Genomic DNA, 25,601 nt, shown 5'->3' with positions numbered 1-25,601 from the left:
TTTTCATGCAATTAAAGTCTTACATTCCAGAAAAAGATGGCAGTGTGCCTGTTTTTAATGTTGATAATGAAGCATTTCTAAATTATAAAAGACTGAGATGAAGACTAAGATGTTTTTATGCACAGCACACTGTAGCAAAATTCACAGGCTGGATGTTTTTAAACAAAATCTTTTAAAAACAGTTCCTATTTTCACTTAAATGTTTATACATCATGAAATCTGTCGTCTTCAAACACACATGTTGTGGGAGTATTTGGGCACAAACTCTCAAAATTTATAATTTTACAACAGCATTATGATGACTGCTTAAATAACATTTAAAACAAAACCACATTCCATGTATTTAAAGATATTATTTAATATTATTTACCAGAAGCAAATGAAGAGTTACAATCATGTGAATAGGCTGTCTTGGTACATTTTGATGTTTGCACAAAAAGGTCACTGAAGGTTATTTTCTTTACCACACATGAGTATTTACAGAAATCTTGACAAATGAAACAGTTGCGTCAGAACTCATTCAAATTTCTGAGCCTCCGTAGTCATATGAATATCCTCAATAAGACTTATTTCTGACTTGGTTTTCTGACTGGGGAGGCTACTCTTATATTTAATTAAATAAAATAAATTTAGATTTTAATATGGAGATCACGTATTGTTCCTGAACCATCTGTGATGAATTTTGATTTGAGGGATTAAGTAATTCATTACATTTTGAACAAATAGATCTTGAGCTCTTCTCAGTTGAAATCAGCTAATTTCTTCATTTAAAAAAAAAAAAAAAAGTATAGACTCATGGAATTGATTTGCTTTAAGACTATTTTTAAATTTTGATCACTAGAAATTCCCACTGAATTGCTTTGCACATTGCTTTGCTAATGGCTTTGGAAAAACAAAATATATTCTCTAGCACTCATTTGAACTCCTTGGGAAATAAAGGGGAAATAAAGTCTTTTCCAGCCACACATACAATCATATATTTAGTTTCTGAATCCCAAGTTACAGCTATAATTGGTCCAAAATTGTTAATGCACTATACTTTATCATAGATGTAAAATCCAGTAATATGTCCTAAACGCAGTGTCCCTTGCCTTGGTTAGATATATTCTCATTTTTTTAATCTTACTGGGACAAAGATGTGGCTTTCAGAAAAAACCCAAGCAATAGCATGGAGAATGCCTATTGCTGTGATATGTGCTAGGCTTTTCCTCCAGCATTCTGCTCCTGAGCTCTTCCTGCTCTGTATTTACCACATCGTGGGGAAAACGACTGAAGTGGAGCAAATGACAAACAATGCATCTTCCTCTCCTGCTCCAATCAAGTTGATATTCAAAGGCCTTCAAGTAATACCTGCCAGCCTGCTGCCTTTTTTGTGTCTCTAATTGCTGAGTATCAGTGAACAAAGTGATGCTGGCAGCCGGCAGGTTGGAGCAAAGTGCTGCTCTCAGCTGTGATGTGCAGAGGGAGCTGTGATCCCGGTGAGCTGGGTTCAGACAGCAGCTTGGCCCATGGGCCCAGCCTCGGGCACTGCTGGATCCATGGCCAAGGAAGATGTTGGGCACTGCTGGATCCAGTTCCAAGGAAGATGGAACCAGCTGTGCCTGATGTGGAGGCAGCTTCTAGTGTCTTCTCACGGAGCCCACTCCTGCAGCCCCCCAGCCACTGCCTGCACATCATCCTGCAAACTCAGCACAGAAGGTTTGTGCCATTGCTTGGTACCTCTATGCCAGCACAGGAGGGAGCAAAGTGGGAAATCAGATCCCTGTGCTAAGCCATACATCTGTTGTTCTCTCTGTAGGCAAGAGTTTGCCTATTTCCTAAAAGCAACAGACAGAAATAAAGTCTCTCTCAAGGAGCACCACTGACAGGATCAACTAGCCTAAGACCCTCTGTGTCTTTATTTGAGGCTAACATCAGAGCCCCTTCTAAGTTTACAGATTTTCTCTTAGCAATAATCACCTCATAAGAGTATTACTGTAAGAGCATTTAGCAAAAACATCATGCAAATGAAATAGAAACAAATTAGAGACTTTTTCCATGTCATTGAGCTTTCTAAATGGTGAAGAATTATTTTATAAAATAAATGGAAGTACTTTTTGCTGTGCAGATGTAAGTTTGTCACCCTAGTTATTTCCCCAAACCCTGTTTTAAATGCAGAATGCAGCTTCTCTGTTCCTAAGCCGTGTTTCTTGTCAAGGACAAGTTGAACCAATTTGTTTAAACTAAAATGTCCTTTCAGTTTCTGACCAGAATGAGAAGCACTGATGAATAAATCCTGTCTTAACTGTCTGTTGCTGGTGTTAACAAGTACCTTTGCTTGCAGCAGGATAATTCCATAGAAAGACAAATTTGAGGATCAAAGAGATGGTACACCACGTTAATTCAATAAAACCCTGCTTTATAGACCCCTTTTCTGGCTGGCTTATACCAAAGTATTGCAGTGAGTCAGGATGATGCAAAGACATTGGTGACATATCTTGATTTTAGAGTAGTTCTGTGGCAGCAAACAGAGGAAAAGGATAGTTTTGCCCAAATCCCCAGAAATTTTTGCAATCCATATATTACTGACAGGATCTAAGGGTCCGTGTCTGCATTTTCAGCAAATTAACTGTAGTCATCTTGTAGAGTTTTAGGGGAGTTCTGTTAGAAGAAATGCCATAACTCTTCACCAGTCCAACAAAATTGTTGAGGTTAAGTGTAAAAAAAAATAATTAGGGAGCTAAGAGAAGACTGCTTCTTTTTATTCTCTATTGTGTGGAATTTTAGGAGTGTTCTGAGGTTTTTTTCCTCTGCATTTTCTAAAAAATCCTAAGTCTTGTCAATTGACAATTGGTTAGAAGATGACTAACATTTCATTCTCTTGAACTCTATTCTTGATGAACCTTCCAAATTTTATATGTAGGAAATCAGGTTTCATTAAACAATTCTGAAGTTTGTAGAGGCTATTAAAATTAATTGCAATAAAACATTTGTGAAAACCACAATTATTTTACTGATTAATTTGCTAATTAGTTAAATTGTAGCTAGCTATTTTGAAGTAAAGTTCAAAAAAGTACTTTGGTACATTTAGGATGAAATTATATGTTTGGATCCCAGTCTATGCTTTGCAGGTGCATCATAAATGTTCAAGTTCTTTCAATGTTTTTTTCAGTGTTGCCTGGAGAAATATTTTTCAACATGGAACAACAGGTACCTGGATAATAACTGAACCCTTCTTTATGCAGCACTTCATTCTACAGCTCTGACTCACTTTGCACTGTTCTTTCTTTTGCAAAAAATGGCATAGCTGCCACCAAAATAATTGTTTAAATAAATAGTACACACAGTAATGGGGTTTGTAAGAGCATTCCCTTAGCTTGCATGAGTCCATTCTAGGCAGTAATCAAATACTGGCTTCATACAGTGAGGCACTAATTAGGGCCTTCTCTTATTCTTCTTCTTTTAAATGTACTAAAGAAAAGCAGGAAAGAGTAAATAGATTCCTCATTTTATGCTGTGAGAAAGGGAAATATAAATGTGTTGCTGCATTTGATATTTCTGAGTCTGCTTTTAACTTCTCCTTTGAAAGGAAGAGGAGATGCTGTAATTACTCAGAAAAGCTTTTTGTAAATACCTTCTTTTCTACATCTTTTCAGGGGCTGAAACAGAAATGGCCTTGTCTCAAAAGAGCTAATGTCACCAGTTCTCCCTTCTACATTTCTAAGTCTGTCACATACAATTTTTCTGTTGGTGTAGTAACTAACATTAAAGAAAACCTTTGCAAAGTGTTGCCCTCTTGTACAAGAGGCTTTATTCTTCTTGTATAACATTTCCTGCATCTTGGTTTTGACAATACTTAGAATGGAGAGGAAGAGAAGTCTGAGATCACAGTAAACAACTGGAATGAAGCTCAGAAAATGCCACATTTCTCTCAGAGGGAAGCTTGGCTGTGTGATAAGAAAACCTTTTCATGTCATGTGAGTAAAAACAGTGGCTCAAATAAGCTCAGGGACAAGAACCTCTGACTTGCAGCCCAGTGCCATTGCTACAAAGACAAAATCCAAGTCCTAAGAAAAGCAGGTGGGTCTGGATCACAATTCTACTTGGTTGTACTGATCACATGAAGATTCATAATGTGCACTGAAAAGAAGATTGCTGGGGCTACATCAAATTCTAACAAACCCTGTATGTCACACACTCACCAAGCAGGAATTGTGAAGGAACAGTCTCAAAATAAAGTTAAATTAATTCAGCAGGCATAATAATATTGATGAAATTAAATTGGCTTTTTCCAAGAAGGAGCTCTGAGTAAACTGATGAGTGGTCTGAAGAAGCATGGTGCTATTGCTCCTGAAGCACTTACTGTATTTCTTTTTGAAATATTATCTTGCCTTTTTATTAATTACTGCATCAAACAAGTCATTTTTTTCTAAACATAAATTTGAGGTTTTTTCCCCTTTCAGCTGGAAGCGCAAAGAAGCTTATCAGTATCACAGGCCAAATTAAAATTTTAACAGAGAGTCTTTTTACAGAAATGCCAAAAAGTCCTTAATTTAAAATGCAGAACATACAAGATCTCAAACCACTGGAAAAATCAACCCCAAAAAACAAAACCACAGAAAGAGGACACTTTCTGTGAAATATCTTCCTTAATTTTTTGACTGCTAGATGGTACTTCTGAGGTCTCAGTTTTTCATTAATACCTCCAGGAAATGATAGCTCAAAACCCTGAGCACAGAGTTGGCAAAATACACAATCCTCTCTGCATGATGGCTGCAATTACACTTTTGGAATATAGCCCAGGGAGTGTTCAACTGGACAATGAGAACTTGCATATCTCAGCTTCTTCCACAATGGGTTTTGTTGGTTTTTTTTTTTATTTATTTTTTTTTAATTTTCAAATTCTGCTCCTAGCACATGTATTATCCAGGAGAAAAATGTAAATAGCTGTTCCAGAGTAGCTCTCCCTCTTAACAGGTATGGGTGTTTTTCAAAAATCTCTTTTCTATTTCATGGTGCATGATCTCTTACTCAAAACCTTTAAGTTTAGAAAATTGCTTCAATAGCCTATTTTTCTGATATTTACTGGCAGATTAAGTGCAGAGCACTCAATGCTACCTGAAATGGAAATAAACTAGGTTTTGTTCATTCATGTTATTGAGCTGACCTGTGAGTAATTTGCACAAGTTCTTCCCATTTGGAAGAATTTGTGGCTGGGTGAGCCAGGATATCAATAAATGATGAAGTTTCTTGATCTCTGGTGTATGGAATTAGCAGTTCTGTATCCAGAGAAGAAAACTGACTGCAAAACCTCTGTCCCAGAGGACAAGAGAGTTGTCACAGTACTCCAGAAAAGGGCCACAAGCACTGCAATTCATCCTTAATGAAGCTGCAGTCTGGGACCACAATTGGCTAATTACTGCAATGCAAGTGTTACTGATGGAGATTGGAGTCACCAAAGAAATAGCAACAAGAACTCTTACCTTTGTTCTAAATAGGCCACAGATTTGTGAAATCCTGGTTAACAAACCCCTTGGTTCATGTGGTCTGTTATGGATCACAAAGGGTGATTAATAAATATGGGCTGATATGGGCAATGCCACCTAAATTATATGGGGCCTCCAGTTTCTATGAGTGGCTGCATTCTGTCTCAAGAGAAACACAACAGGTCTGTGATGTTTCCCAGAAATTCTCCTTGTACTTGGATATCTGGTTGGCAATGCTGTACCTGAGCTCTTGATGTGCAAATAGCAGTGAGCCCTTCCTTTCACCAGCTGCCCAAATAACATTTGTAAGGTGAAACTGTAAAAAACCCCATGTAAATCTGGAGCTGGTTTTTTAATACTTTAAATGAAATCTTGTATTACAGAATATATTCACTTGGGTAGCTTTTTAAATAATGATTCACACTGTTATAGAGAGCAATATGTTATTCCAGTAATTGCAGGCAGAGGATGTACCTGAGCATTTAATTTACAGCAGGTCCCTTCAATAACTTCCCCTGAACAAGTCAAAAAACAATTTTATGAGTATCACATGTATCAAACTGAAATTATGTTCCAAAGGTAGTGTATTTTTATACTAGCCAAGTAAATATTGTACCTCTTAATAATAAATTTTTTTCAACATATGCATTATTTGGGAGAACACAAACCCAGTGTTTTTTTTTTAAAATAGTTTGTGGGTAATGAGTAACTTTACACTGCTACTGTACATAAATTGCAAATTTCATGCTATTTTTTTTTATGTGAAAGCTGAGCATGAGATTCTGGTTGCATGCATCAGAAATTTTTGAAAGTTATAAAATTTCACAGCTATGAAAAAGAAAGGCTCAACTATTTTCATGTGGCCTATCTCTGTTTATTCCACCAATTTCAGAATAGTATTTTAACATATAAGGAAGTGCATGTAAGTGCTAAATTAGTTTCCTTATCTTTTTTAGGTGCCTGCTGTGTGAGCTCTTCAGGTACCTGAGGCGAATGAATCATCCAATTCATCTGGATTCATCGAGATGAGGTTTTTACTGTGTTGTTTTGAATTTTGGAATATTTTGTAATACTTTGAGTTGTTTGACAAATCCAGCTCACTTGAACCATTGGAAGTGATGGTCACAAAGTTTAATAAGTGTTGCCTATAGGTGTATGAAGGGCAGCTATGTTGAGTGCTTTTTATTATACTCTTAAATACAGTTCTACCCTTTGGACACTTCCCTCAGGTGCAGATACACCTGTTATTTAATAAAGATTGAAAAAATAAAACTGTAAAGTAAATGCCATTTCTTTTCCCATTCCAAGCCCTTTCTGAGAAATCACAGAATCGCCCCCTGAGCTGCCAGCTCTGCACTACGAAATCCCCTCTGAAAACTAGGAGATGATCCTAAAGGGAATCGCATCCTTCCCAACCCCGTCGGAAAGATGGGGTGACTTGACCTGGGTCCCCACTGTCCCCCCTGCATGGGACGGCAGTGGCACCCGGGGCGGGCGGGGAAGGGGGAGAGGGAAGGGAGATGACAAGAGAGGGACGGGAGAGGGAGGAGAGGGGAGAAGGAGGAGAAGGAGGGAGAGGTGCCGCTGCGAAGGCGCTCCTGCCCTGCCCCGCTCTGCCGGCTGCTCCGCTCCCTCCGCATCCCTGCCTGGCTCCTGCCCTCATCCCTGCCCGGCTCCTGTCCTCATCCCTGCCCGGCTCCTGTCCGCATCCCTGCCCGGCTTCCTCCGGCATCCCGACCCGGCTCCCTCCCGCATCCCTGCCCAGCTCCTGTCCGCATCCCTGCCCGGCTCCTGTCCGCATCCCTGCCCGGCTTCCTGCCCGCATCCCTGACCGGCTCCTGCCCGCATCCCGACCTGGTTCCCAGCCGGCGAGAGGCGCTGCGGGAGCGCGGCTGCGGGGCCGGATCGGCAGCGGGAGAGGTGCGGGGGGACGTGGTGGAGGCGGCTCCGCTCCCGGCGGGGCGGCTGGGCTGGAGCCACCCCCGGGAGCCGCGGGAGGAGCGCGGTGGCGGAGGGGTGACAGGCTGGCTGTCGCGGGGTCGCTGCGAGCCTGCCCCGTGTGAGAGCGGGGCTGTCCGGGCTCCGTGCGGGCTGTGAGCCCCGCTCCAGGAGCCCAGCCCGCGGCAGAGGGACTTCACCTCCCGGCCCCTCAGGGCTGCGGAGCCGGCAGCAGCAGCAGCCCTCGGCGGCGGCAGCGATGCTGCTGCTCGTACGTGATTTGCCTCTCCTGCCGAGGTTCCTGGTGAGTCCGTCATTCTTAATAGCAGCTGTTTCGGGGGGTGCTTTGGTTTTGTTCTCTTTTTTTCCCTTTTCTTTACCCCGAGAGCAGAAGCCGAGGGGGGAGCGGTGCCGGTGGAGACCCTTCTGGAGAACCTCCCGCCGGAGCCTTGCCCCTAGCGGGCAGCGCTGGCCCGGCTCCCCCCGCCGACACACGGTGCTTTGGTGCTGATAACTTGGTAGGGGATGCCTGCATATTTGGTTGGGGGGTTATTTTTGAACTATGCTTCCTACAAGGTGTTACTGTGAAAACCCGAGGTGGTGGATCTTGCCCGTCAGTGATGCCGTCTGGGGTTGTTGTACCGTGGGAGGGATGATAAAGAACGGGCTCGCAGTTGTTCTTTTCGCCACTGGGCAGGTGAGTGGCTCTGTGGCGCCCAGGTGAAGATCTGCCCTTGCTGTATGCTGCCTAAATTTTTCTTCCTCTGAAAAGTATAGTTACTTACTCTTAAATACAATAATATATAACTTCGGTTTTGTTTTACGGCTATACAACAAAAAGAATAAATGATGGAGGCTGAGAACCAATTAGACAGTAGTTTTGGATGCCTGGCAGCTCCTGAATGCAGCTAACCACCACTCATTTCAGTATTTCAAGTGTGGAGTCATAGCATGGGAACAGTTAGGGACTCTGCACCACAGAGTCAGTGATTATTGGAAAGCCTTGGCAGGAAACATTTAAAGTGATTGCTGGGGAAGTAGCCCTTTCAATGAATTTGAGAAGATAGAGGAGCAGGTGGGACAATAACTCCTGAAGAGCACGTGTGTTAATACTTTGCTGTGTGCACTTCAGCTGAGAGATTTGTTCAAGGTGCAGCCCAGTAAGCATTTTAAAGACCCTTGCAGTAGAGATGCTTGGGGCATTTTCTGGTGTTGGTGGATCCAAAAGGAAGATGTGGTTGGATCCTTGCCTAAAAAGGCTGAGGTGAGGGATGACCTCTTTAGTTAAGAAAACAAGGTTTAAGAACAGCCAGTGCTGGAAATTTGAAGTTGGACTTCCTGAGGCTAGACAGAGAAGGCAGTTTTTAAAAATAAAAGAACTCATTAGACTAAGAAGTTCTTAGAGGGCTTTCATGACTAAAAAAACTAAACCAGGGATATTTTCTCTAAAGGTAGGTTTATTTCTAGCAGGACTTAGTATGGGTAAATCTTATGGGCTATATGTCAGGGAGGCCAGAACAAGTGATCATAATGAACCCTTATTGCCTCGATTAATGTACCATCAGGAAAACCCCACCAGCTCTGGGAACATACTCTCCATGCATTCTCTTTCCTTCACTTCCTGACTTCCCTGATGTAAAAGGGCTGAATAATCATTAGAGCAGCTCTGAGGAGAAGAATTTGAGGGTGTTGGTTGATGGGAAGCTCAGCATGACCTGGCCATGTGCCCTTGAATCCCACAAAGCCAAACATGTCCTGGGCTCCATCAGCAGCAGGGTGGGCAGCAGGTCTGGGGGGAATTCTGCCCTTCTGCTCTGGTGAGACCCCACCTGCAGAACTGTCCCAGCCCTGGAGCCCCCAGCATGGGAAGAATGTAAACCTGCTGTGAGTCCAGAGGAGACCACAAAGATAATCAGGGGGCTGGAGCACCTCTGCTATCAGGACAGGCTGAAAGGGTTGGGGTTTTTCAGCCTGGAGAAGGCTCTGGGGAAGACCTTGTAGCACCTTTCACTACCTAGAGGGGACTACAAGAAAGTTGGAGGGGGACTTTGGACAAGGAGATAGAGTGATAGGACAAGGGGTAATGCCTTTAAGCTGAAAGAGGGTTGATTTAGATTGAATATTAGGAAGAAATTCTTCATCATAAGGTTGGTGAGGTACTGGAGCAGATTGCCAGAGACACTGTGAATGACCCATTCCTGGAAGTGTTGAAGGCCATGCTGGGTGGGGCTTTGATCAGAACCTGACCAGTGGGAGGAGGGATGGAAGCAGATGAACTTCTAGGTCCCTTCCAACCCCAGCTATTCTGTGTTTCTGTGACATCAATGGTTAGACTTTCCCTATGGTTTTTTTTGTGTATCTTTAATATAAATTATTCCCCAAGGACAATTAGACCCAGGGGGCTCCATGTTTCTGTTTTCCATCTAAGCAATTACGGAAGAGGAGAGTTGCTATTCATAGATCTGAGTAAGATTTGAGGAATGTGGTTTGTAAGGTTCAGGTGTGGGTACAATTCCCAGACACAATCAAAGTGTTTAAACATTTGAAATTGTTTAACATGTTAACATTTCTAAGCAGCTTTCAGCACTATGTTTACACTTAAGAAATACTTAGTAGGGTGTTTGACTTTTTTCAATTTCATGGCAGTTGAAATCTGAAGTTCTTTAGGGATGAAGAAATGCTTGTTTAACCAAAATTCTATGTGAACTTTTGCTTGTAGCTGTACTTTTTACAGTGGCAAGACAGTAGCCATGAGGAATCTTATTAAACAATTTTCAGTGTGATGGTGTAGTCACCTGTTTTTTGCCTGTCTGCAAAACATGTTTGTATTACATAATGTTCTAAATCTCCTTATCAAGAGAGATAAATTTAATATCTGATGATTAACTACCATCCCTTACTAAGACATTTGGTCTTGTGGGGTGGAGGCAGGAAGGGAATCTGTTTTCTAGAATGATGGCTGAAGACATCTGCAGTGCAGGACTATGCTGTGACTGAGCACTCTTTCCTGGTGTTTTATTGCTGTTTGTCTTGCCTTGCCTTCATTTACTCTGCCTTCTAATCAAAATTTGTTCATAGCAGGGATGAGCATGCTCGTGTGTTTCTTGTCCCAGAGCCTGGAAATGTAGGAAAGCAGAATAGTCAAGCACAGTGGGAAGAACAAACCTTGAAGACCAACATGGATTTGGTTCCAAGGGTGGTAGGTAGGGGGTAATTTCTGGTAGGCACTGGAAGCTCTTATGTGTGTATTTCTTTCAATTTCACAGTAACTCTTCTCAACTCTTAATATTGAAGGAATGCATAAATATATATATACAGTATATAACACTGAAGTTTTCTGCATTCTTTCTGTTCTAAACACTCTGGTGTTGTTGGAAAAAAAACCAGAACTGTTTTAAGCTCATCTCTTAGTCTGTGCTAGGTGTGACTGAGTGATCCTGTTTTGTGGGGCTTTTTATATGCTGGGGCACAGCTTCAGGACAGAATCAATTGCTTGAGAACTGAATTTGTCTGGCTTTTGTTTTGTTTGTTTTTAATATCTCTCTGCCTGAAATTTCTATATTCAATTACTCTAATCTAGACCTTTTTATTTTCCCCATAACTTTTCCCTGGGTATGCTTTTTGTATTGCTTAGAAACAGAAATGGAATCAGAAATGAAACAAAATTCCATTGTGGTTTGAACTATATTCCTCAAATGACTATTAACAGGAAGCTCCTTAAAATGAGCATTTTATTTATTTTGAAGAGAGTTGCTCTGCACCTCCACTTAAATGCACCTCTGGAATACTGAAATTACCTGGGGCATCCCTCAATGTTGACATATCATTTTTTTGTGTGTGTGTGAGAGAGTACCTTTCACCACAGCCTGTTCTCTTTAGGAGTGGTTGTGTTCTGTGTGGAGATGACTTGTGACCTGCATGCAGCTGGACATATTTGTGTCTCTGACCTGGGGCTCCAGTGACTTTTGGGTCACTCTGCCACCTTTCCCCTGTATGAGCCATCCCTGGCAAGCTGTGTAAGCAGCAGTGCATCCACAGGTGGGAGGAAAACACAGCATGAGGGTCTCCAAGTTTTTATATAATTTATAAAATATGTACAGAGATGGAGACAATATAGGAATTGTGTACGGCACCAATATTTTTCCAGGGCTTGAACAGGATTGGAGCTTGGAGGAGATGTTTGGGATTTTTTTATGTGTATAATAAAAGAAGTTGCAAGTGTTGTCTGAATAATGTGGAAGCAAACATCTGTGACCACTGAATATCTGGGAAAAAGTAGTGTTTGAAAGCAAGCCATTTGTCACTTGGAGATTATATTTTTCATTTGCAGTTACTGCATGACACAGCTGAGGACTTTTTGAGCAGTTTTCTGTGCTTTGAATCTGAGCTTGCCTTCTTACTTCTGCAGCCACTGCAGAGCTCTAGAGAAGGTCAGTCTTGGGCAGAGTTCTACTTATTGGTTCTGAAACCTCATTCATTTTCCTGAATCTTTGCACAAAATCCCTGGTGCCTTGTGAGTCAGGGAAGAGAAGAATGAAGGAAATAAGGATCCAAATCCCCATTCTCGCAACATTAAGAAAATAAATAGGCTAATAATGCCAAGATTAACAGGTGCAAATCCATGTAAATTTGCAAGGCTTCAGTTAAATAAATATTCAATTAATTTAACATATGGTCTAGGAATTAGCATCCATTCACTGTAGGTATTAGTGCAGCAATGGGAGTTGTTGCATCATGAGCTGTATTAACATCAACAGCCAAGAACCTGAGATATGCGTGGGGAATGGAGGGTCTTCATCCTGCCTAAAATAATCCAGAATGCTGAAATATGAGGAAAGTGAGTGTTCTTGAAGCCTGTAGGTTTGAAACATATTTGAGTTTTGCACTGAAGATTAATAGCAAACAAACAAAAGCAACACAGCTGCTTGCATGGAAATATTGCACTGCAGAACCCACTTTTTCTAACAGTGCTTTTTAAACTAGCTGTTGTTTCTGTGATGTTTTTCACAGTTGCCAGCTATAAAACAGCTTCCTTGACTCTAGTCATGTCTGGAGTAGAAGTATTTTTGTCTCTCAGTGAGAATTTCTATTCCTTTTTATTCTACAGATGCATTTTAAACCTTTCAAATATTTTAAAATTCAGATGCTGCATTAGTGAAATTGTTGGCATCTTTATGTGGATTAGAGCTCTCTTTATTTTTACTACCTATGTGAAGGTTTAGAGGGGAAAAAAATAATGAGTTTTTAATGGGAATGTAGTTCTTAACTCCATCTAGCTTTGAAACTCTCCCTGTCAGTACAATATGGATGAGTAGGAAGCAGTTAGGAGCAGAACAGCAATTAATGCACTGAAGAATAATGATTTATTAGGTAAGACTGAAAATTAAATTTATTAGGTAAGACTGAAAATGACTGCTAGGGAATTATGGCAGCAAAGAAAGGTGGAGAAGTTTGAGAAACCTGTGCAAACACAAGAGTCACCTGGCTGGTGAGGGATAAGTGAGGAGTGCCCTGGGAGGGGGTGGGAATTCTGTGTGCCATGTGTGATTGTAAACCCTGTGCTTCCATTAGGGAGTGTTTGTTTGGCTTTGACCCTCCTCCATGCAGATGCAGAACCCGACTGGAGTTTATTGATGCCAATTTAACCATGAATTCTCACAGCTGGGCTCTCAGCTTTGGCCACTAGAAATAATATTCCTTTGGATTTCCTGTTTTTCCTGGATGTATTTTGGCAGGGGTTTGTTTTGGTTATGATTGTGAGAACCTTTAATGGAATTATTTAAATTGTATAATCCATGATAAAGTAGAGTCCCTCTTGATCAAGTTTTTTTCTCACAAACTCTTTTTGAGAACACCTCTGATTTTGCAGGAATTTCCTGTTTGCCATGACATCACTTTAAACCACAACCTTGCCAGTGACATTTCATATTTATTGTGGAAGAGAGCAGAAACACATCAAAATGATTTGTGGTACACCGGTTTTGAAAGTGCACATTCTCAATTAAGTGTCTAAATAATTAATGTCATAATTGTTATATTTGAATTGAAATTATGAACTCGCTTCTGATGAATTTTGTGAAAACATTTTAATATTTGGTTGCCACGCCATGTTTCCTAATATGAGAAGACTGTGTTTGGGAGCAAAAGCAGTTAAGAATTCAGTGTCAGGCTTGGTGAAGACATTGATACCTGTAAAAGTTCTCCCTCTGAAAATGCAGTCTGTCTTCTGTCCCATTCCTGTGCCTGTTGAACCTGAAGGTTCTGGATTTCAGTCATTGAACCTCGGCATTCATTCACATCTTGGTTTCTGGTGGGATTGTTCTGAGCCAGCTCTGTTACTAAAGACAGAATAATTTCATTAAATTCATTTTAAACATACTGTAGATTGATTCAGAGGCTCACTATGTCTATAGTGGATCACCTTAAAATGCACAGCAATATCACAAATAATGTGTTTTTTCCTGACTTTTCTCTGTTTAATTGAAAAAAAAAAATGTTTTAACAGCAATAACTGTTTCTTAACTTTAAATCTGTGTGATATTATATTTGATTTGATACCAAAACCAGCCATCAGACAATATGTCATGGATGAGTGCAAGTTAGTTTGGGGTGTGCCATTGTGTACCACTAGCACACCAGCAGCTGATCTCCACTATAAAAACCCCATGAGCTCATGAAAAGTGAGGCACTTTAATTGCACAAGTTAGAATAGTTTTTTTGAACATGCTGTGTGTAGCTCATGTTTTTTTTATTGCTCAAGGATAAAAAGCTAAAAGTATTCCAAGTCTTTTTTGATACTCTTTCCTTTTGATTTGATATGATTCTGCTGATTCTCCTTGGCAGCAGACCACTCCTCATGTATAAACTTGCACTTTTTTTCAAACTGAGTTTGCCTCTGGCATTCTCAAAAAAGCCCCTTTTGAAATTCTGGTTTTTATTAATGTGGAGGGAATGAGACCAGGTTCAAAGTTTTCTCTGTGACATTCAAGGAACAGAGGAATTGCAAGAGGGGCAGGATAATGTATCATCATGTGGCATCCTCACACAGAATCTGAGATTTTTGTTTTGGGTTGTTTTTTTTTTGTCATTGCTGTTGTTTAATTGGTAATTCTAATAACAAAATAAACATAATAAGCAGAAGGCCAGTGACAATTAGCAACCTGTGCCTGTGGTTTAGAAAGAGTTTATTTGCTCCCACTGTATTTCTGCTGAGTTTTGAAGGACCTTGTATATCTGATCAGTTTGTGGTTCATTTTAAAAGCATAGAGAGAAACTTGCTCTTTTGAAAGAGTACATAAAAATAGCAGTGGAAAATACCTCTAATATTGAAATGTATTCCCTGTGGTTTGATGTATTTTGTTTACCAGTGACTATGGATGGTGTAAAAAGAAAATAGGCCAACAGCAATCTAAAAATGAGAATCTTTCAATCTGTCAGTCACTAGTCAAGCAAATGTTTCTGAATTAGCTGAATGTGATTTCTTCTTGTACTATAAAATGTCTATGTCCTGAAATTAAGAGCCTATGACTATATTCTTTGACCATTAATACATTACGAGTTTTCTGCCCTTATTTAAGGGATTCCATGGTGTTGATCCACTCAGCTTATTACTTCTGAATCTCCAGTGAAACCTGATGGAATCTGAGGATGGTGATTTGGTAAATACACAGTATGGTACAGAACAATTTTGGCTTTCTGTCTGATTTTTCTGTTTGGTTTTGTGCACTGCAGTATATAATCCTCAGTAGCAGAGGTTGACTTCTCCCATTGTGTTTTGTAGCCCTGGCATAAAATTAAACATAAATAGAAGATCAGCATGATCATGATGGTGTCATAATGAAATGCTGTGTGGTACTTGAGATGTTTTGGATTCTTTAGAAATAAATATAAATTCTACAAATTATGCTTTTTGGATGAAAATGTGTCCAGTGATTCCACCAAAGGAAGAGTGTACTTTAATGTGCTCAGGGGCTGTGCTCAATTTACTGCAGTTCCCTGGACAACTGAGACCTTTTGGTTTTTCTCCAACAGCTGCAACACACAATTCTATTAAAAGTGTTGGGTTTGAGGGAAACTAAAAATGGAGCTGAAGCCAACTGAACAATATAATGACAATTCAATTTGTTCAGCAGAGCTGTATCAGTTTATATTACCAGAGAGGTTGGATCTCTGCATTTAAAGCAGTTCAAACTGGGCTCTTGTTTCTTGTGGCCAATTCTATCTGGCACAATGGATGGGGAGAGTCCTTTTAGTGTCCTTCCAGACACGAATTTAAATGGTTCATTCCTCACACGTGGACACTCAGTTATATGTGGGAACCCCTGCACATCTGGAAATCTGCTGGAGGCTGAAAGAAGAACTGGGGGCTGGTAATTCTCAATCTTTAATGAAAACCCAAAACTGAGATGTGCATATTCAAGGGGGCAGATTTTTATGTCAATCTTGACAATCAAATTAGGCTTTCTAAGGTTTATGGCAATTCTGCATTGGAAAAACATCTAAATTGGATTGACTTGAGTAGGTTTTAGTCTAGACTGAATGTGAACAGAATGATTGTTGCAGTCATGATGGCTGAAACACAAAGGAAATAGCTTTGAGCTCTAGCAAAACCAGATGGTTTTTCACAGGTCTAATTATTTCACCCTCAGAGTCTCTTTTCCTACCCCTGGTACAATTGCTCTTCAATTTTTTATTCCTGTGGAGCACTAAAGACAGAGTGACTATTTTGCCAAAATACTGTTCCACCTTCCCCACATTAAATGACTTTAATTATTCATGTGTCTAGAGACCTCAGGTAGGGTGGGGGTGAGAGAAGCTGCTACAAAATGGAAATAAACCCCCAAAAATGGAAAAGCAGGCAAGTGGAAAACAGAAAAATAGTATTTAAGGCTCACAACCATTAACTGTAATACGTTTCAATGATGTTTCATGCCCTGTGATAGTGCAGTTTTTCTTGCTCTCTGAGACCAAAACATAAAAGCATTTGCATTATGCCAGAAAGTACAAGAGGAGTGGAGCAAATACCAAGGAATACTTTCATTTTCCATTCTACAATTGTCCATAAATCAAAACTTAAATGAAAGTATGCCTCTATGCTTATTTAATTAAATTTGTGTCTGGATTGATGTAATTACCAGAGCTGATAGTCTAAAAATCAAAGCCAGCTTTCTAAATTCTGTGAAATCTCCAAACTGAGTTGTTTCTATACTGATGCCCCAAGGTATTAGTCTTAGGTTTCAGCGCCTTGTTCTTTCAATCTACAGTTTAATTAACTTTTGCACCATTTATAGTATTGGTTTAGATGAGAAAGTAATCAAAGAAATTTTTTGTTTTGGTGCATAGTGTTCCTTCTTCTAACTAAGTAAATAGTCTCAGCTCTCAGCTCTTCCAGAAGTCTGAATTTCTTTGTTTAAGGATTGAAAAGATGGTTATAGAAGTCTTAAAAGGACCTCCCTTCTGTTAGGAGTGGGGACAGGAGAGCAGGTGGAATTAACTGTTTTGGATGCACGATAAGTGGCATAACCAGCAATTCTTATAGATCAGGTTGCCTGATGCATCTTGCACATAATATATTTTTCACTTTGTATTTATTTTATTTTGTGATTGTGTTTGATTTTTGTTTATTTTTCTTCATATTATTCCAAAATTTCCTGAATTTGACCATTGGGAACTTTGTCTTCATGTACTTGGTAGACTTTGCAAGACTTTTTGAACTTGTATGAGTTATGCCTTCCTCCACAAGCTTAAAACATGGTTTTGACCAAATAAATTTTAACAGCATCTGCAAAAAAATATTCCCTGACAGAAAATGTTTCCCATCCTTTTAATTCTGAAGTCCCTAAGACCTGTGTATGAATTTTTGAGACTGGAAACGGTGTGCATCTATGACAAAGTAAAGCAATGTGGAGGGTTTACTTTTCTGCTCTTTTCAGAATGTTCTTTTAGAATATATCCCTAAGCATTAGTGTGAGTATTTAAAAAAAACCTAATTTTTGATGGGCAACATGGCAAAGTTATTAGGAAATTGGTGTTTCATAATGGAAAAAAACCTGTTAGTTTTTAATGGAGAAGCTTCCTGGCCCACCTGATGTTATATGCCAGGCAGGAAAGGAGGGATCCTATTTGCCACAGAAAATAAAAGGAGAATTTTAGCAATTTGATACAATGTGTGCATTTTAGTGCAATGTCTGGTATACCCATAATATCAGTGAGCCTCGTGGCCCTGGATGTGTTTTTCCTTGCCATAACCCCTTGGAGTTCTCCCTGTGCTGGCTGCAAGCAGAAGCAGAAAGAAGAAAGAGATTGGCAGTGTTTCCTTCTTTGTACCAGCCTGCTGCTCCTCCTGGAGGATTATCCCTTTCCATATTTTTGCATGGGTTTAGGAGTTCTCAGGAGCAGTGGTGAACTGATAATTTGCATCACAAAATATCAGAGAACAAAAGCATTCAAGAAACTTCCCAAGAATTTGGGGGTTTTATAATAGCTTACATGAAAATTACTTGTATAGATAGAACTTTAATTTTAGAAATCTCTGTAATAAATTACTGAGGAGACACAATCCAACTGAAGAGTTGGAGAGAGCCAAGTAATACTAAAACTGCCTTTAAATACCTTTAAATGAATTGTAGTGAGCTTTGCCTGCTACCACAGCAGAAGTGAATAGGTGAAAAGCTGATGAAAATTTCAGAGCTTAGTACAAGAAAGATGTCAGCAGGTAAATTGGTGCATGGATTTTGAGAATAGTTTCATGGGATATTATATATATATATACAAACACATATGAAATATTGTGTAGTCCCCAAAATTCTGCTGACTCTGACAGTCTAAATCCTTCTTACCCAATTCTGTGCCAGCAGGAAAAAGTGAAGTCTGAGTAATCTGTGTCAAAGTGATCAGCTAATCTTCCTTCTGCAGGCTGGAGAGAATGTTCCAGTATCTAGAAGCATTTGTACACTTCATATCCAATCATATCTTCCCTTTGTCTCCACAGCAGGCCATGAGTAATCTTCTTGTCAACTGGTTTTAACAGCAATAAGGCCTGCACTTAGTACATCTAGGAGCAATGAATTAATTTATTAAATCAATTTTAGCCCACACCTAGAGACCTGGAAATCTAATTGTGCCTCTCCTTTTGCCTTCACTGGTAGGACGTCCCTGTTCCCAAACATTTGGACAGTGTATAAGTAATTAACCTTTTTATTATTTTTTTTTTAATTCAAACAGAATATTTTTGAGTATCCTGGCTTACTCACTTCACAAACAATTGAGGAGAACATCCCACATGTGAGATCATCTCCCATTGAGCTCCTCAGTTAGACAGAGACAGCCTCTCCTTTATCTGCCAAGACTCCCAGGGAGTTTCTAATCTGGAAAATCAGATTTTGTTCACTTGTGGGCAAGGTATCCTTGGCCCACACCATCCCCAACCCTCTTGTTTCTCTTCCCCTGATGTGCAGATTGTATCCCTTGCTGTGTCATGGGAACACCTCTGCCCTGAGCTGTGGGATGGGTGCTTGCCAGGAATTTGGCTCCCTGGTGGGCTGCAACCAGGAGAGATGTTAAGGTGTGGTGCTACACAGCAGATTTTATCCTCATCTCATCTGACAGATGTGTGGTGAGCTGACCAGATGTGTTTGCTCACAAACAAAAAAAGGGAAAAGCACTTGGGTTGCTGTGAGGGAGACTGAACATTAAAGCAGCTTAAGGTGGGAGCTGGGTGAATTTAATAGATGAGATTTGACAGCTCTGCATCTCTGATGGTAAAATTCTTCTTAGAAAGGAAAAGTGCAATGTTGAGATATGAAGTCATTTCTATAGTGTGTCTGTTTATTAGTTTGCCAAACCCACTCAGTAACATTAGCAAAATATGTCAAAGTTGGTCATGTCTTGGTTGGGAAATCAATGACCTAAATGATCTTTTCTGTAGAAAAGCACAGCTCAACCTTCAACTATTTTACCTTGCCTTTCCCTTTTGTTACCTCCCCCCCAAAAAAAAAAGTGCTTAAACTCTATTTTAATTCAAGGAAAGCTCAAAATTTTGGCATTGTTAAAGGAGTGTTGCTCCCTGCTTGAACACTCATGTTTCCTTATGGCAGGAGAGCTCACTGAGGATGCTGTGTGCAAACAGCTCAGCATCCTGGGGTCTCTCTGTGAGTGAGGGCTGGAGTTCATACTGTGCTTGACCTACGGGCTGGCAGAGCTGTGCCATCAAACAGGCTGCTAAACAATGCTGAGTTCAACCAGAAAGTTCTTCCATCTGCCATCCTGAATTGCTTCATAATGCACAGTGCTTCTCTTTATAAGAGGCTATGCAGAAATGCTACAGGTAGTTTATTTTTAAATAAAAGAGATGAAGGAGTGGAGGGAGAGGCTGAGAGTCTGAATACATTTGCTAAAAAGTGGCTTGGAGTTTCTAGGACTTATTATTTCAGAGAAGTAACTGCCCTTTCTAAGGGTGATCTGTTATTTCAGAAATGTCTTGCACTTTTCTCAGTAACAAATTAAAATACTGAAGACAATGTTGTCTTCAGATATTTTCAACAAATATTTAACACTGAATTACCCCTATAGAGAGATTGCAGGTTGATAAAGGGATAAGGTTGGCCTCTCATGTTTTGGGGTTGGTCTGTAGGTTTTTGGGGTAAATTTCAAGCAGTTGAGAAACTTCAGTGATCTGTTTCCAAGTACAATCCCCTCACACTGGAGGAGGATGTTTTGTTCTTTCAATCTGCTTTTCATAGCCTGAGGTGTGTTCTTTACAAAGCTGTGCTTCTCATTCAATAAATCACATGTGGCAAAGACAAAGCTACTTTAGTTATGTTCATTGTTATATTTTCAGCTTTTGAACAGCAGGTTCATCCTACATTTTTTGATGTAGGATTTTCCTGGATTTTACTGCTTCTTCTTGTTCATTGTGGAGCCCTAATTACATTCTAACTTCAACTTTTTTTGTTTCACTTTTGCATCTTTTCTAAATCTTACACAAGGAAAAGCTTATAGAAGTATGAGTCCTGTAGTGTCTTCTAAGAAGATGCTGTCTCACAGCTGGAAAGGAGATTTAGCTTATGTGACAGACTTTCTCAGTGTCTCTTGCCATCCTTCTGTGTGGGAATTATTATATTTAGAATAGTGCTGATGCTTTTAAACAAAGGTTACAGAGAAGTTTCAGATTTCCAGTAGATTTTAGATGCTCTGTTGAATAGGAATATGGAAATATAATCTTGTAACTTTGTAAACTTGTAACTGGTTTTCCAGTTTATCAGTTTTCCTCTTCACAATCACTTTTTATTAAACACAGTCTGCTCTACAGTTCTGCACTGGTGTGCATCTAAAAAAAAATGAAGCAGATAAATCTGGGGGATTCCTCCTTAAAAAAATAGGTTTTGTGGCTTTTTGGAGGGGGAAGTATTTGTAGGGGAGGAGGAGGATAAGTGAAGGATTTCTGTTCTCTATAACAAGGTGAAGAATTTTGTACTTCAGGGCATAACACTCAAACTGCTGTGTGTCCATGAGTTTCTTAAAAATAATATAGGGTTATGGATACATTATATACTTGAAAAATCAGGCTGTCTGAAAATGAAGTGTCCAGGCATCAAGATATTTTTGATTACCAAAGTGTTTCCCTTCCTGTCCTGCTGTTAACTTATAGGATTTTGGTTTTCTAAATAAAAATTAATATATAAAATTAGTTATATAAGGATCAGTGTTTGTAAGGTACTTGGATACATGTGTACAAGTATGATATAAAAACTCAAGTCTTCTATTAATTCTGTATTCAGGAGTGAGAAAATGCACCACTAATGAGACATGGGCTATATGCTGAATGGTGGAACTTGGAAGAAATTTTGGGCAGCTGCCTTGCCATTATCTTTCCTGATTGTTGAATGGAACAGAAATCCTGTGGAAAACAAGATTTGTGGTTGTGCACTTTTAAAATCTTTTCATATTGCCAAGTGAACTGAATAAAAATTGGCACATTTTTAAGGTGTTGAACAGTTGAAAGCCTGATGTATTATCAAAAGCTGTACCTAAGACCTTGTGACTTACAGGTTTTGTTTTGTTTCCTGAAGAATTCCAGGAATATCATTCACAATAGAGCAACAGTTGCTTAGGGAGATTGTGCACACACACACAAGCTTAACTGCAGAGGGTTGGAATATTACTGATATTCACAAGTGGTAAAGGTAGGAGTTACTATTGACTTACACACTTATCACTTAGGATGATCAGAAAGAGTTTTTGTTAAGATGCCTTTTTTGTTCGTGTTTATTTACTCTGGTTTCTGGAAACATTCCTGTAGGGACTTTAAATTAAAGAGGAAAAGTGTGTTTGAGTTGCTGTTTTGCAGTAATCATAAAGGAAAGACTAAATATGTAGATAGAGTCAAAACCATGAGCTTTTTTAAAACTGGGGAGGCTTATTCTTCAGTCATAAAATAACAGACTTCTAGTCCTGACAGGTTCTTCCCCTTCAGACTGAGGGGACCCACACGCTTGTCTGTCCCCAAAAGGCTGCATGCAGGAACACAAGGCAGTATCCACTTGGGAGCAGTGTTCTAAGACCAACAGACTGGAAAGAACACTTGATCTACTATGGAATAAATCACAAAAAAATCAGGTTTCCCGCCCTTCCTTAGTCATCTCAATTTATCGTTTAAGGAGGTTTTGTGGTTTTTTTTCCCAGAGTATCTTGGAATACAAGGTAATCTGCCTCTGACAAGATGTACTTAGGAATCCTTTTGAGAGGAATCCCTGCTAGGCTGAGAGCAGGAGCTGTGTCCAGCAGCAAGCTGATACACTCACTGGTGTGGGGAAAATAACAAAACCTACCCTAAACCTCTGCTCTGAGTGAGTCAGTGATGGAATAGATAAATCTTATTAACCTTTAGCCCCTAGTTAAAATTTGTGTCCTTATCACTCCTAAGTACTCCCCGAGGGCACCTATTAAGCTATAGCTGCTGCACATGGTATGTAAGGAGAAGTGCTCAGCTGTGGAACATGGTTATCTAGCATTGGATCACTGGAAAAAATGTACTTCTATTCACACTGAAAATTATTAACCAGGCTTCCATAAATATATCCTGGTCACTTAAAACATGTACTGGTAAATGTGAAACTTGGCTTTACAGTCAAGTTGTGATGGCATGACTGCTGTGGGGTAGCAAGAGGCAGCACCAATGCAAGAGACACCACTCTTAGCAGCTTCTGACTGTGTCCTGACTGTCCTGGAGGTGTTCTTTCCAGGTGAGGACATGGGGCCACCACCCCTTCTGGGCTGGCAGACTTTGGTTGCCTTCTCTGTGCACACTGACTGTCTCAGAGAACTTGTTCTGTTCTGCAAGATTTTTCATAGATCTTCTACAGGAAGGGTGCATCCACTGTGTTTTCTGTCTCACACCCTGACTGCTGAGTACTTTGACCCTCACATAATGATCAATTTTTGTATAATTTCAAGTGGCATAAACTGTCTGTATTGCAAATGTAATTAAAAAGCTGAAACACTTATTATGCAGATAGCTGCAGTAAATCTTGTCCAAAAAGAAGCAGAAAGATGCTGCAGAAAGGTCAAGTTGTGATTAATATCCTATGAATGCAGGTTTGTGCAGTCTTTCTCCTGAATTATTTATCTTTTCCCATTTCACCTAAAAGGTGGTGTCCCAGTGTCATGTTGCCTGTGCCCAGCACTTGTTCTGGAAATTTGGACAAGTAGCTCTAGGATGGGCAGGCAGTCTGGAAGTTCACTTCTAGGTTCTTGAACTCTTTTGTTTCTGGTGCCACTGGAATTACACATCTAGCTGGAAAGAGAGAGATATATATGGCATGTATGCTATGGTAACAAAGGGAACATGTAGTGAAGAAATATGATTAAAGGTGTGCCTGTGCTGGAGTAGGACTCTCTTCTTGAGAGCTTCTGTACCTTCCTGCTGTTTGTACAGCACCCACTACCATTATATTATGGAATTGCCTTGGCAGATCATAACCAGAAGGGTAAATGAGAAAGCTTGTGATCCTTTATTGCAGTTATCTAAAACTGTCACAATATCATGTATATTAGATGCCATTTGTCTGAAAAATTCAGATTGCTGGCAAGGACTGGCCTCAGGTCTTATAAGTTATTTCTGCAATGGACATCTGGCATCTTCTGTCATGCTCTGTAAAATAATGTTTAGCAGTTGCACCCAGGTCCTTCTGGTTTGGAGCACTTCCCCCACAGTGATCCCTTGTGCAGCTTTGAACTTCACTCCTCTGGCGTTGTCCTTGGCTGCTGCTCAGTGACCACTGCTGGAGACTGTGCTGCTGAAGAGCTGTGGTTGTTTTTTGTGCAAAGTAGACCAGAAGCCAGTCTGTTCAGCACTGTCAGCTTCAGCTGTGTGCCCTTGCCTCAGGAGACATCCATCTGAGACACTGGATGGGCTGCACTGCAAGGGCAGAGTTTTAAAATGGCAATGAGAGCCATCCCAGATGCTCATCTGGTTTGAATAAAAATATTTTCAGAGGAATCTGCCACTTCTCTTTGTCATACAGTGTGTGAAAAAGGATGCTGATCCTGTGCTGCTGCTGGCAGACAGTCCATATGGGCTTTTGCTGAAAGGGCTCCTTGGATTCATTGGGGCCCTGAGGAGATCCAGCTGCAGAGTTCAGCTCCTTTCTCAGTGATCTGTCTCTGCACCTCGGCCATAAACAGCACATGGCTGCTCCCCACAGACCATCTCCTGTTACTTTGGGCTGTTCTGGGTAGACATTGTTACAAAGCTCACCTTGGAAAGCAATAGGAAGGCTCCACATAGTCCAGATGTGGATCTGGATCTATTCCTCTGCCCTGCTGGAAGGGATCCTCAGGGCTCTGACAGCTGATGCACAGCCCAGACTTCAGACAGACAGCAGTGTAACCTGTGAGAATACATTTCCTAACTAGGTGTTGGTGGGTTTTTTCCCCTGCCTGCCACAAGAATTTTGGGAAATTATATTCTTATATATGCAGACTTTCAAACCATGTTCATTTTGAGGCAGATACTCTGGAGGAACACATGGATGCATTTAATGGAAGATTTAACAGACCTGTTAGCTTTATTTGCTGTTTGTAGAAAAAGCTTTGTAGCACTGTATTTATTGGAAAACAAAACAAGACAGCACTCCAAGCTCATCCCACTCTCTGATTAAGCTGTTTATATCCTCTGGTAGGTTTCTGGATGAGTGTCCTTGTGGCCAGCCCGTTTTATGCTGGAAATGAGAAGTAGGACACATTTGTTCACATGTTTTGCATGCCTGAGTTTGAGGTAGTCATGCTTCATCCCCTTCACAGTCAGTGGAGAGAAATGGATGCTACCAGACAAGGGCTCCTCTGACCTTTATTAAAATGTTCCTATCAAGATAAGGTGAGTCATGCCCTGGAAATGCCTGTTTCTCTCTGCTGCTTGTGGAGAGGGACTGGAATGATTAGGTCAGAAGAAATAACAGAAATTATAGAATAGAGTTATGGTTTGAATTAGAAGGGACATTTAAAGATTACCCTAGTCCAAAGTCCACAAACAATCCTGATCTCCACCTCTACCCTGTGCAGGTGAATCTCATAAAGATTTTCATACCTCTGTAGAGAGAAGTCGTAATGTATGATGTGATACCTTTGGCATGCATGAAGATCAAACATTTCTTTACATTAAAATGTAAATCCTGTTGCTTTGTTAAGTCAAATAGAAAGTCATTATCAAGAATAGTGGACAATGAGTGTTACTGCTCCACAGTGTTGTGGCAGAGAGGAAAACAAGCTGAAATAATGGGGGAGGGTTCTCATCTCCTACAGACACACACCACATGCACCTGTCCTCATTCAAAGCACTCACACAAGGTTTGTATTCCCTTCTCCCCAAGCCCACAGAAGATTTCACTGGCTTGGTGGGTGCTTTCCCAAATGAGTCCTTCTCTAGGTGTTACTTCCCTCTTCTCTGACTCTGCAGCAGTTCCTCAGCAGTCTTCCTGCAGCCCTTTTGCAGAGCTCAGAGAGAATCTCATTTTGGTTTGTTCATGAAGAAAGCAAAATCAATGACAGATTTTTTTCAAGTGGACTAAACCTCAGATGAGTCATGAGTTTTTCTGCAAAATGAAATGTTTGATGAAGTGAAGGCACTTCCTTTGGAGTACTCTCAGTTCAGCAAATTAGTGGAAATATTTGAATTTGAAGATGCAAATACATTTCTATTGT

The 25,601-nt window shown here is 40.2% G+C and overlaps 1 protein-coding gene across 5 annotated transcripts in view; it reads left to right on the top strand.

Annotated features, from left to right (window-relative positions):
- The first annotated feature begins 7,168 nt into the window (after nt 1–7,168).
- The window catches only part of SYTL5 (synaptotagmin like 5), a 79,141-nt gene continuing 60,708 nt past the window's right edge, over nt 7,169–25,601 (top strand). For 3 of the 5 annotated variants that reach the window (XM_015646889.2, XM_015646882.2, XM_015646848.2), the window contains exon 1: nt 7,169–7,707. The gene's annotated coding sequence lies outside the window, so the exon portion shown is untranslated. The remainder of the gene's footprint in view (nt 7,708–25,601) is intronic. The other 2 variants (XM_015646897.3, XM_015646906.3) reach the window with 1 other exon arrangement.

The sequence above is a fragment of the Parus major genome, chromosome 1 (genome assembly GCF_001522545.3).
Source record: "Parus major isolate Abel chromosome 1, Parus_major1.1, whole genome shotgun sequence".
NCBI classification, from domain to species: domain Eukaryota; kingdom Metazoa; phylum Chordata; class Aves; order Passeriformes; family Paridae; genus Parus; species Parus major.
This window is presented reverse-complemented; position numbering and strand designations above follow the sequence as displayed.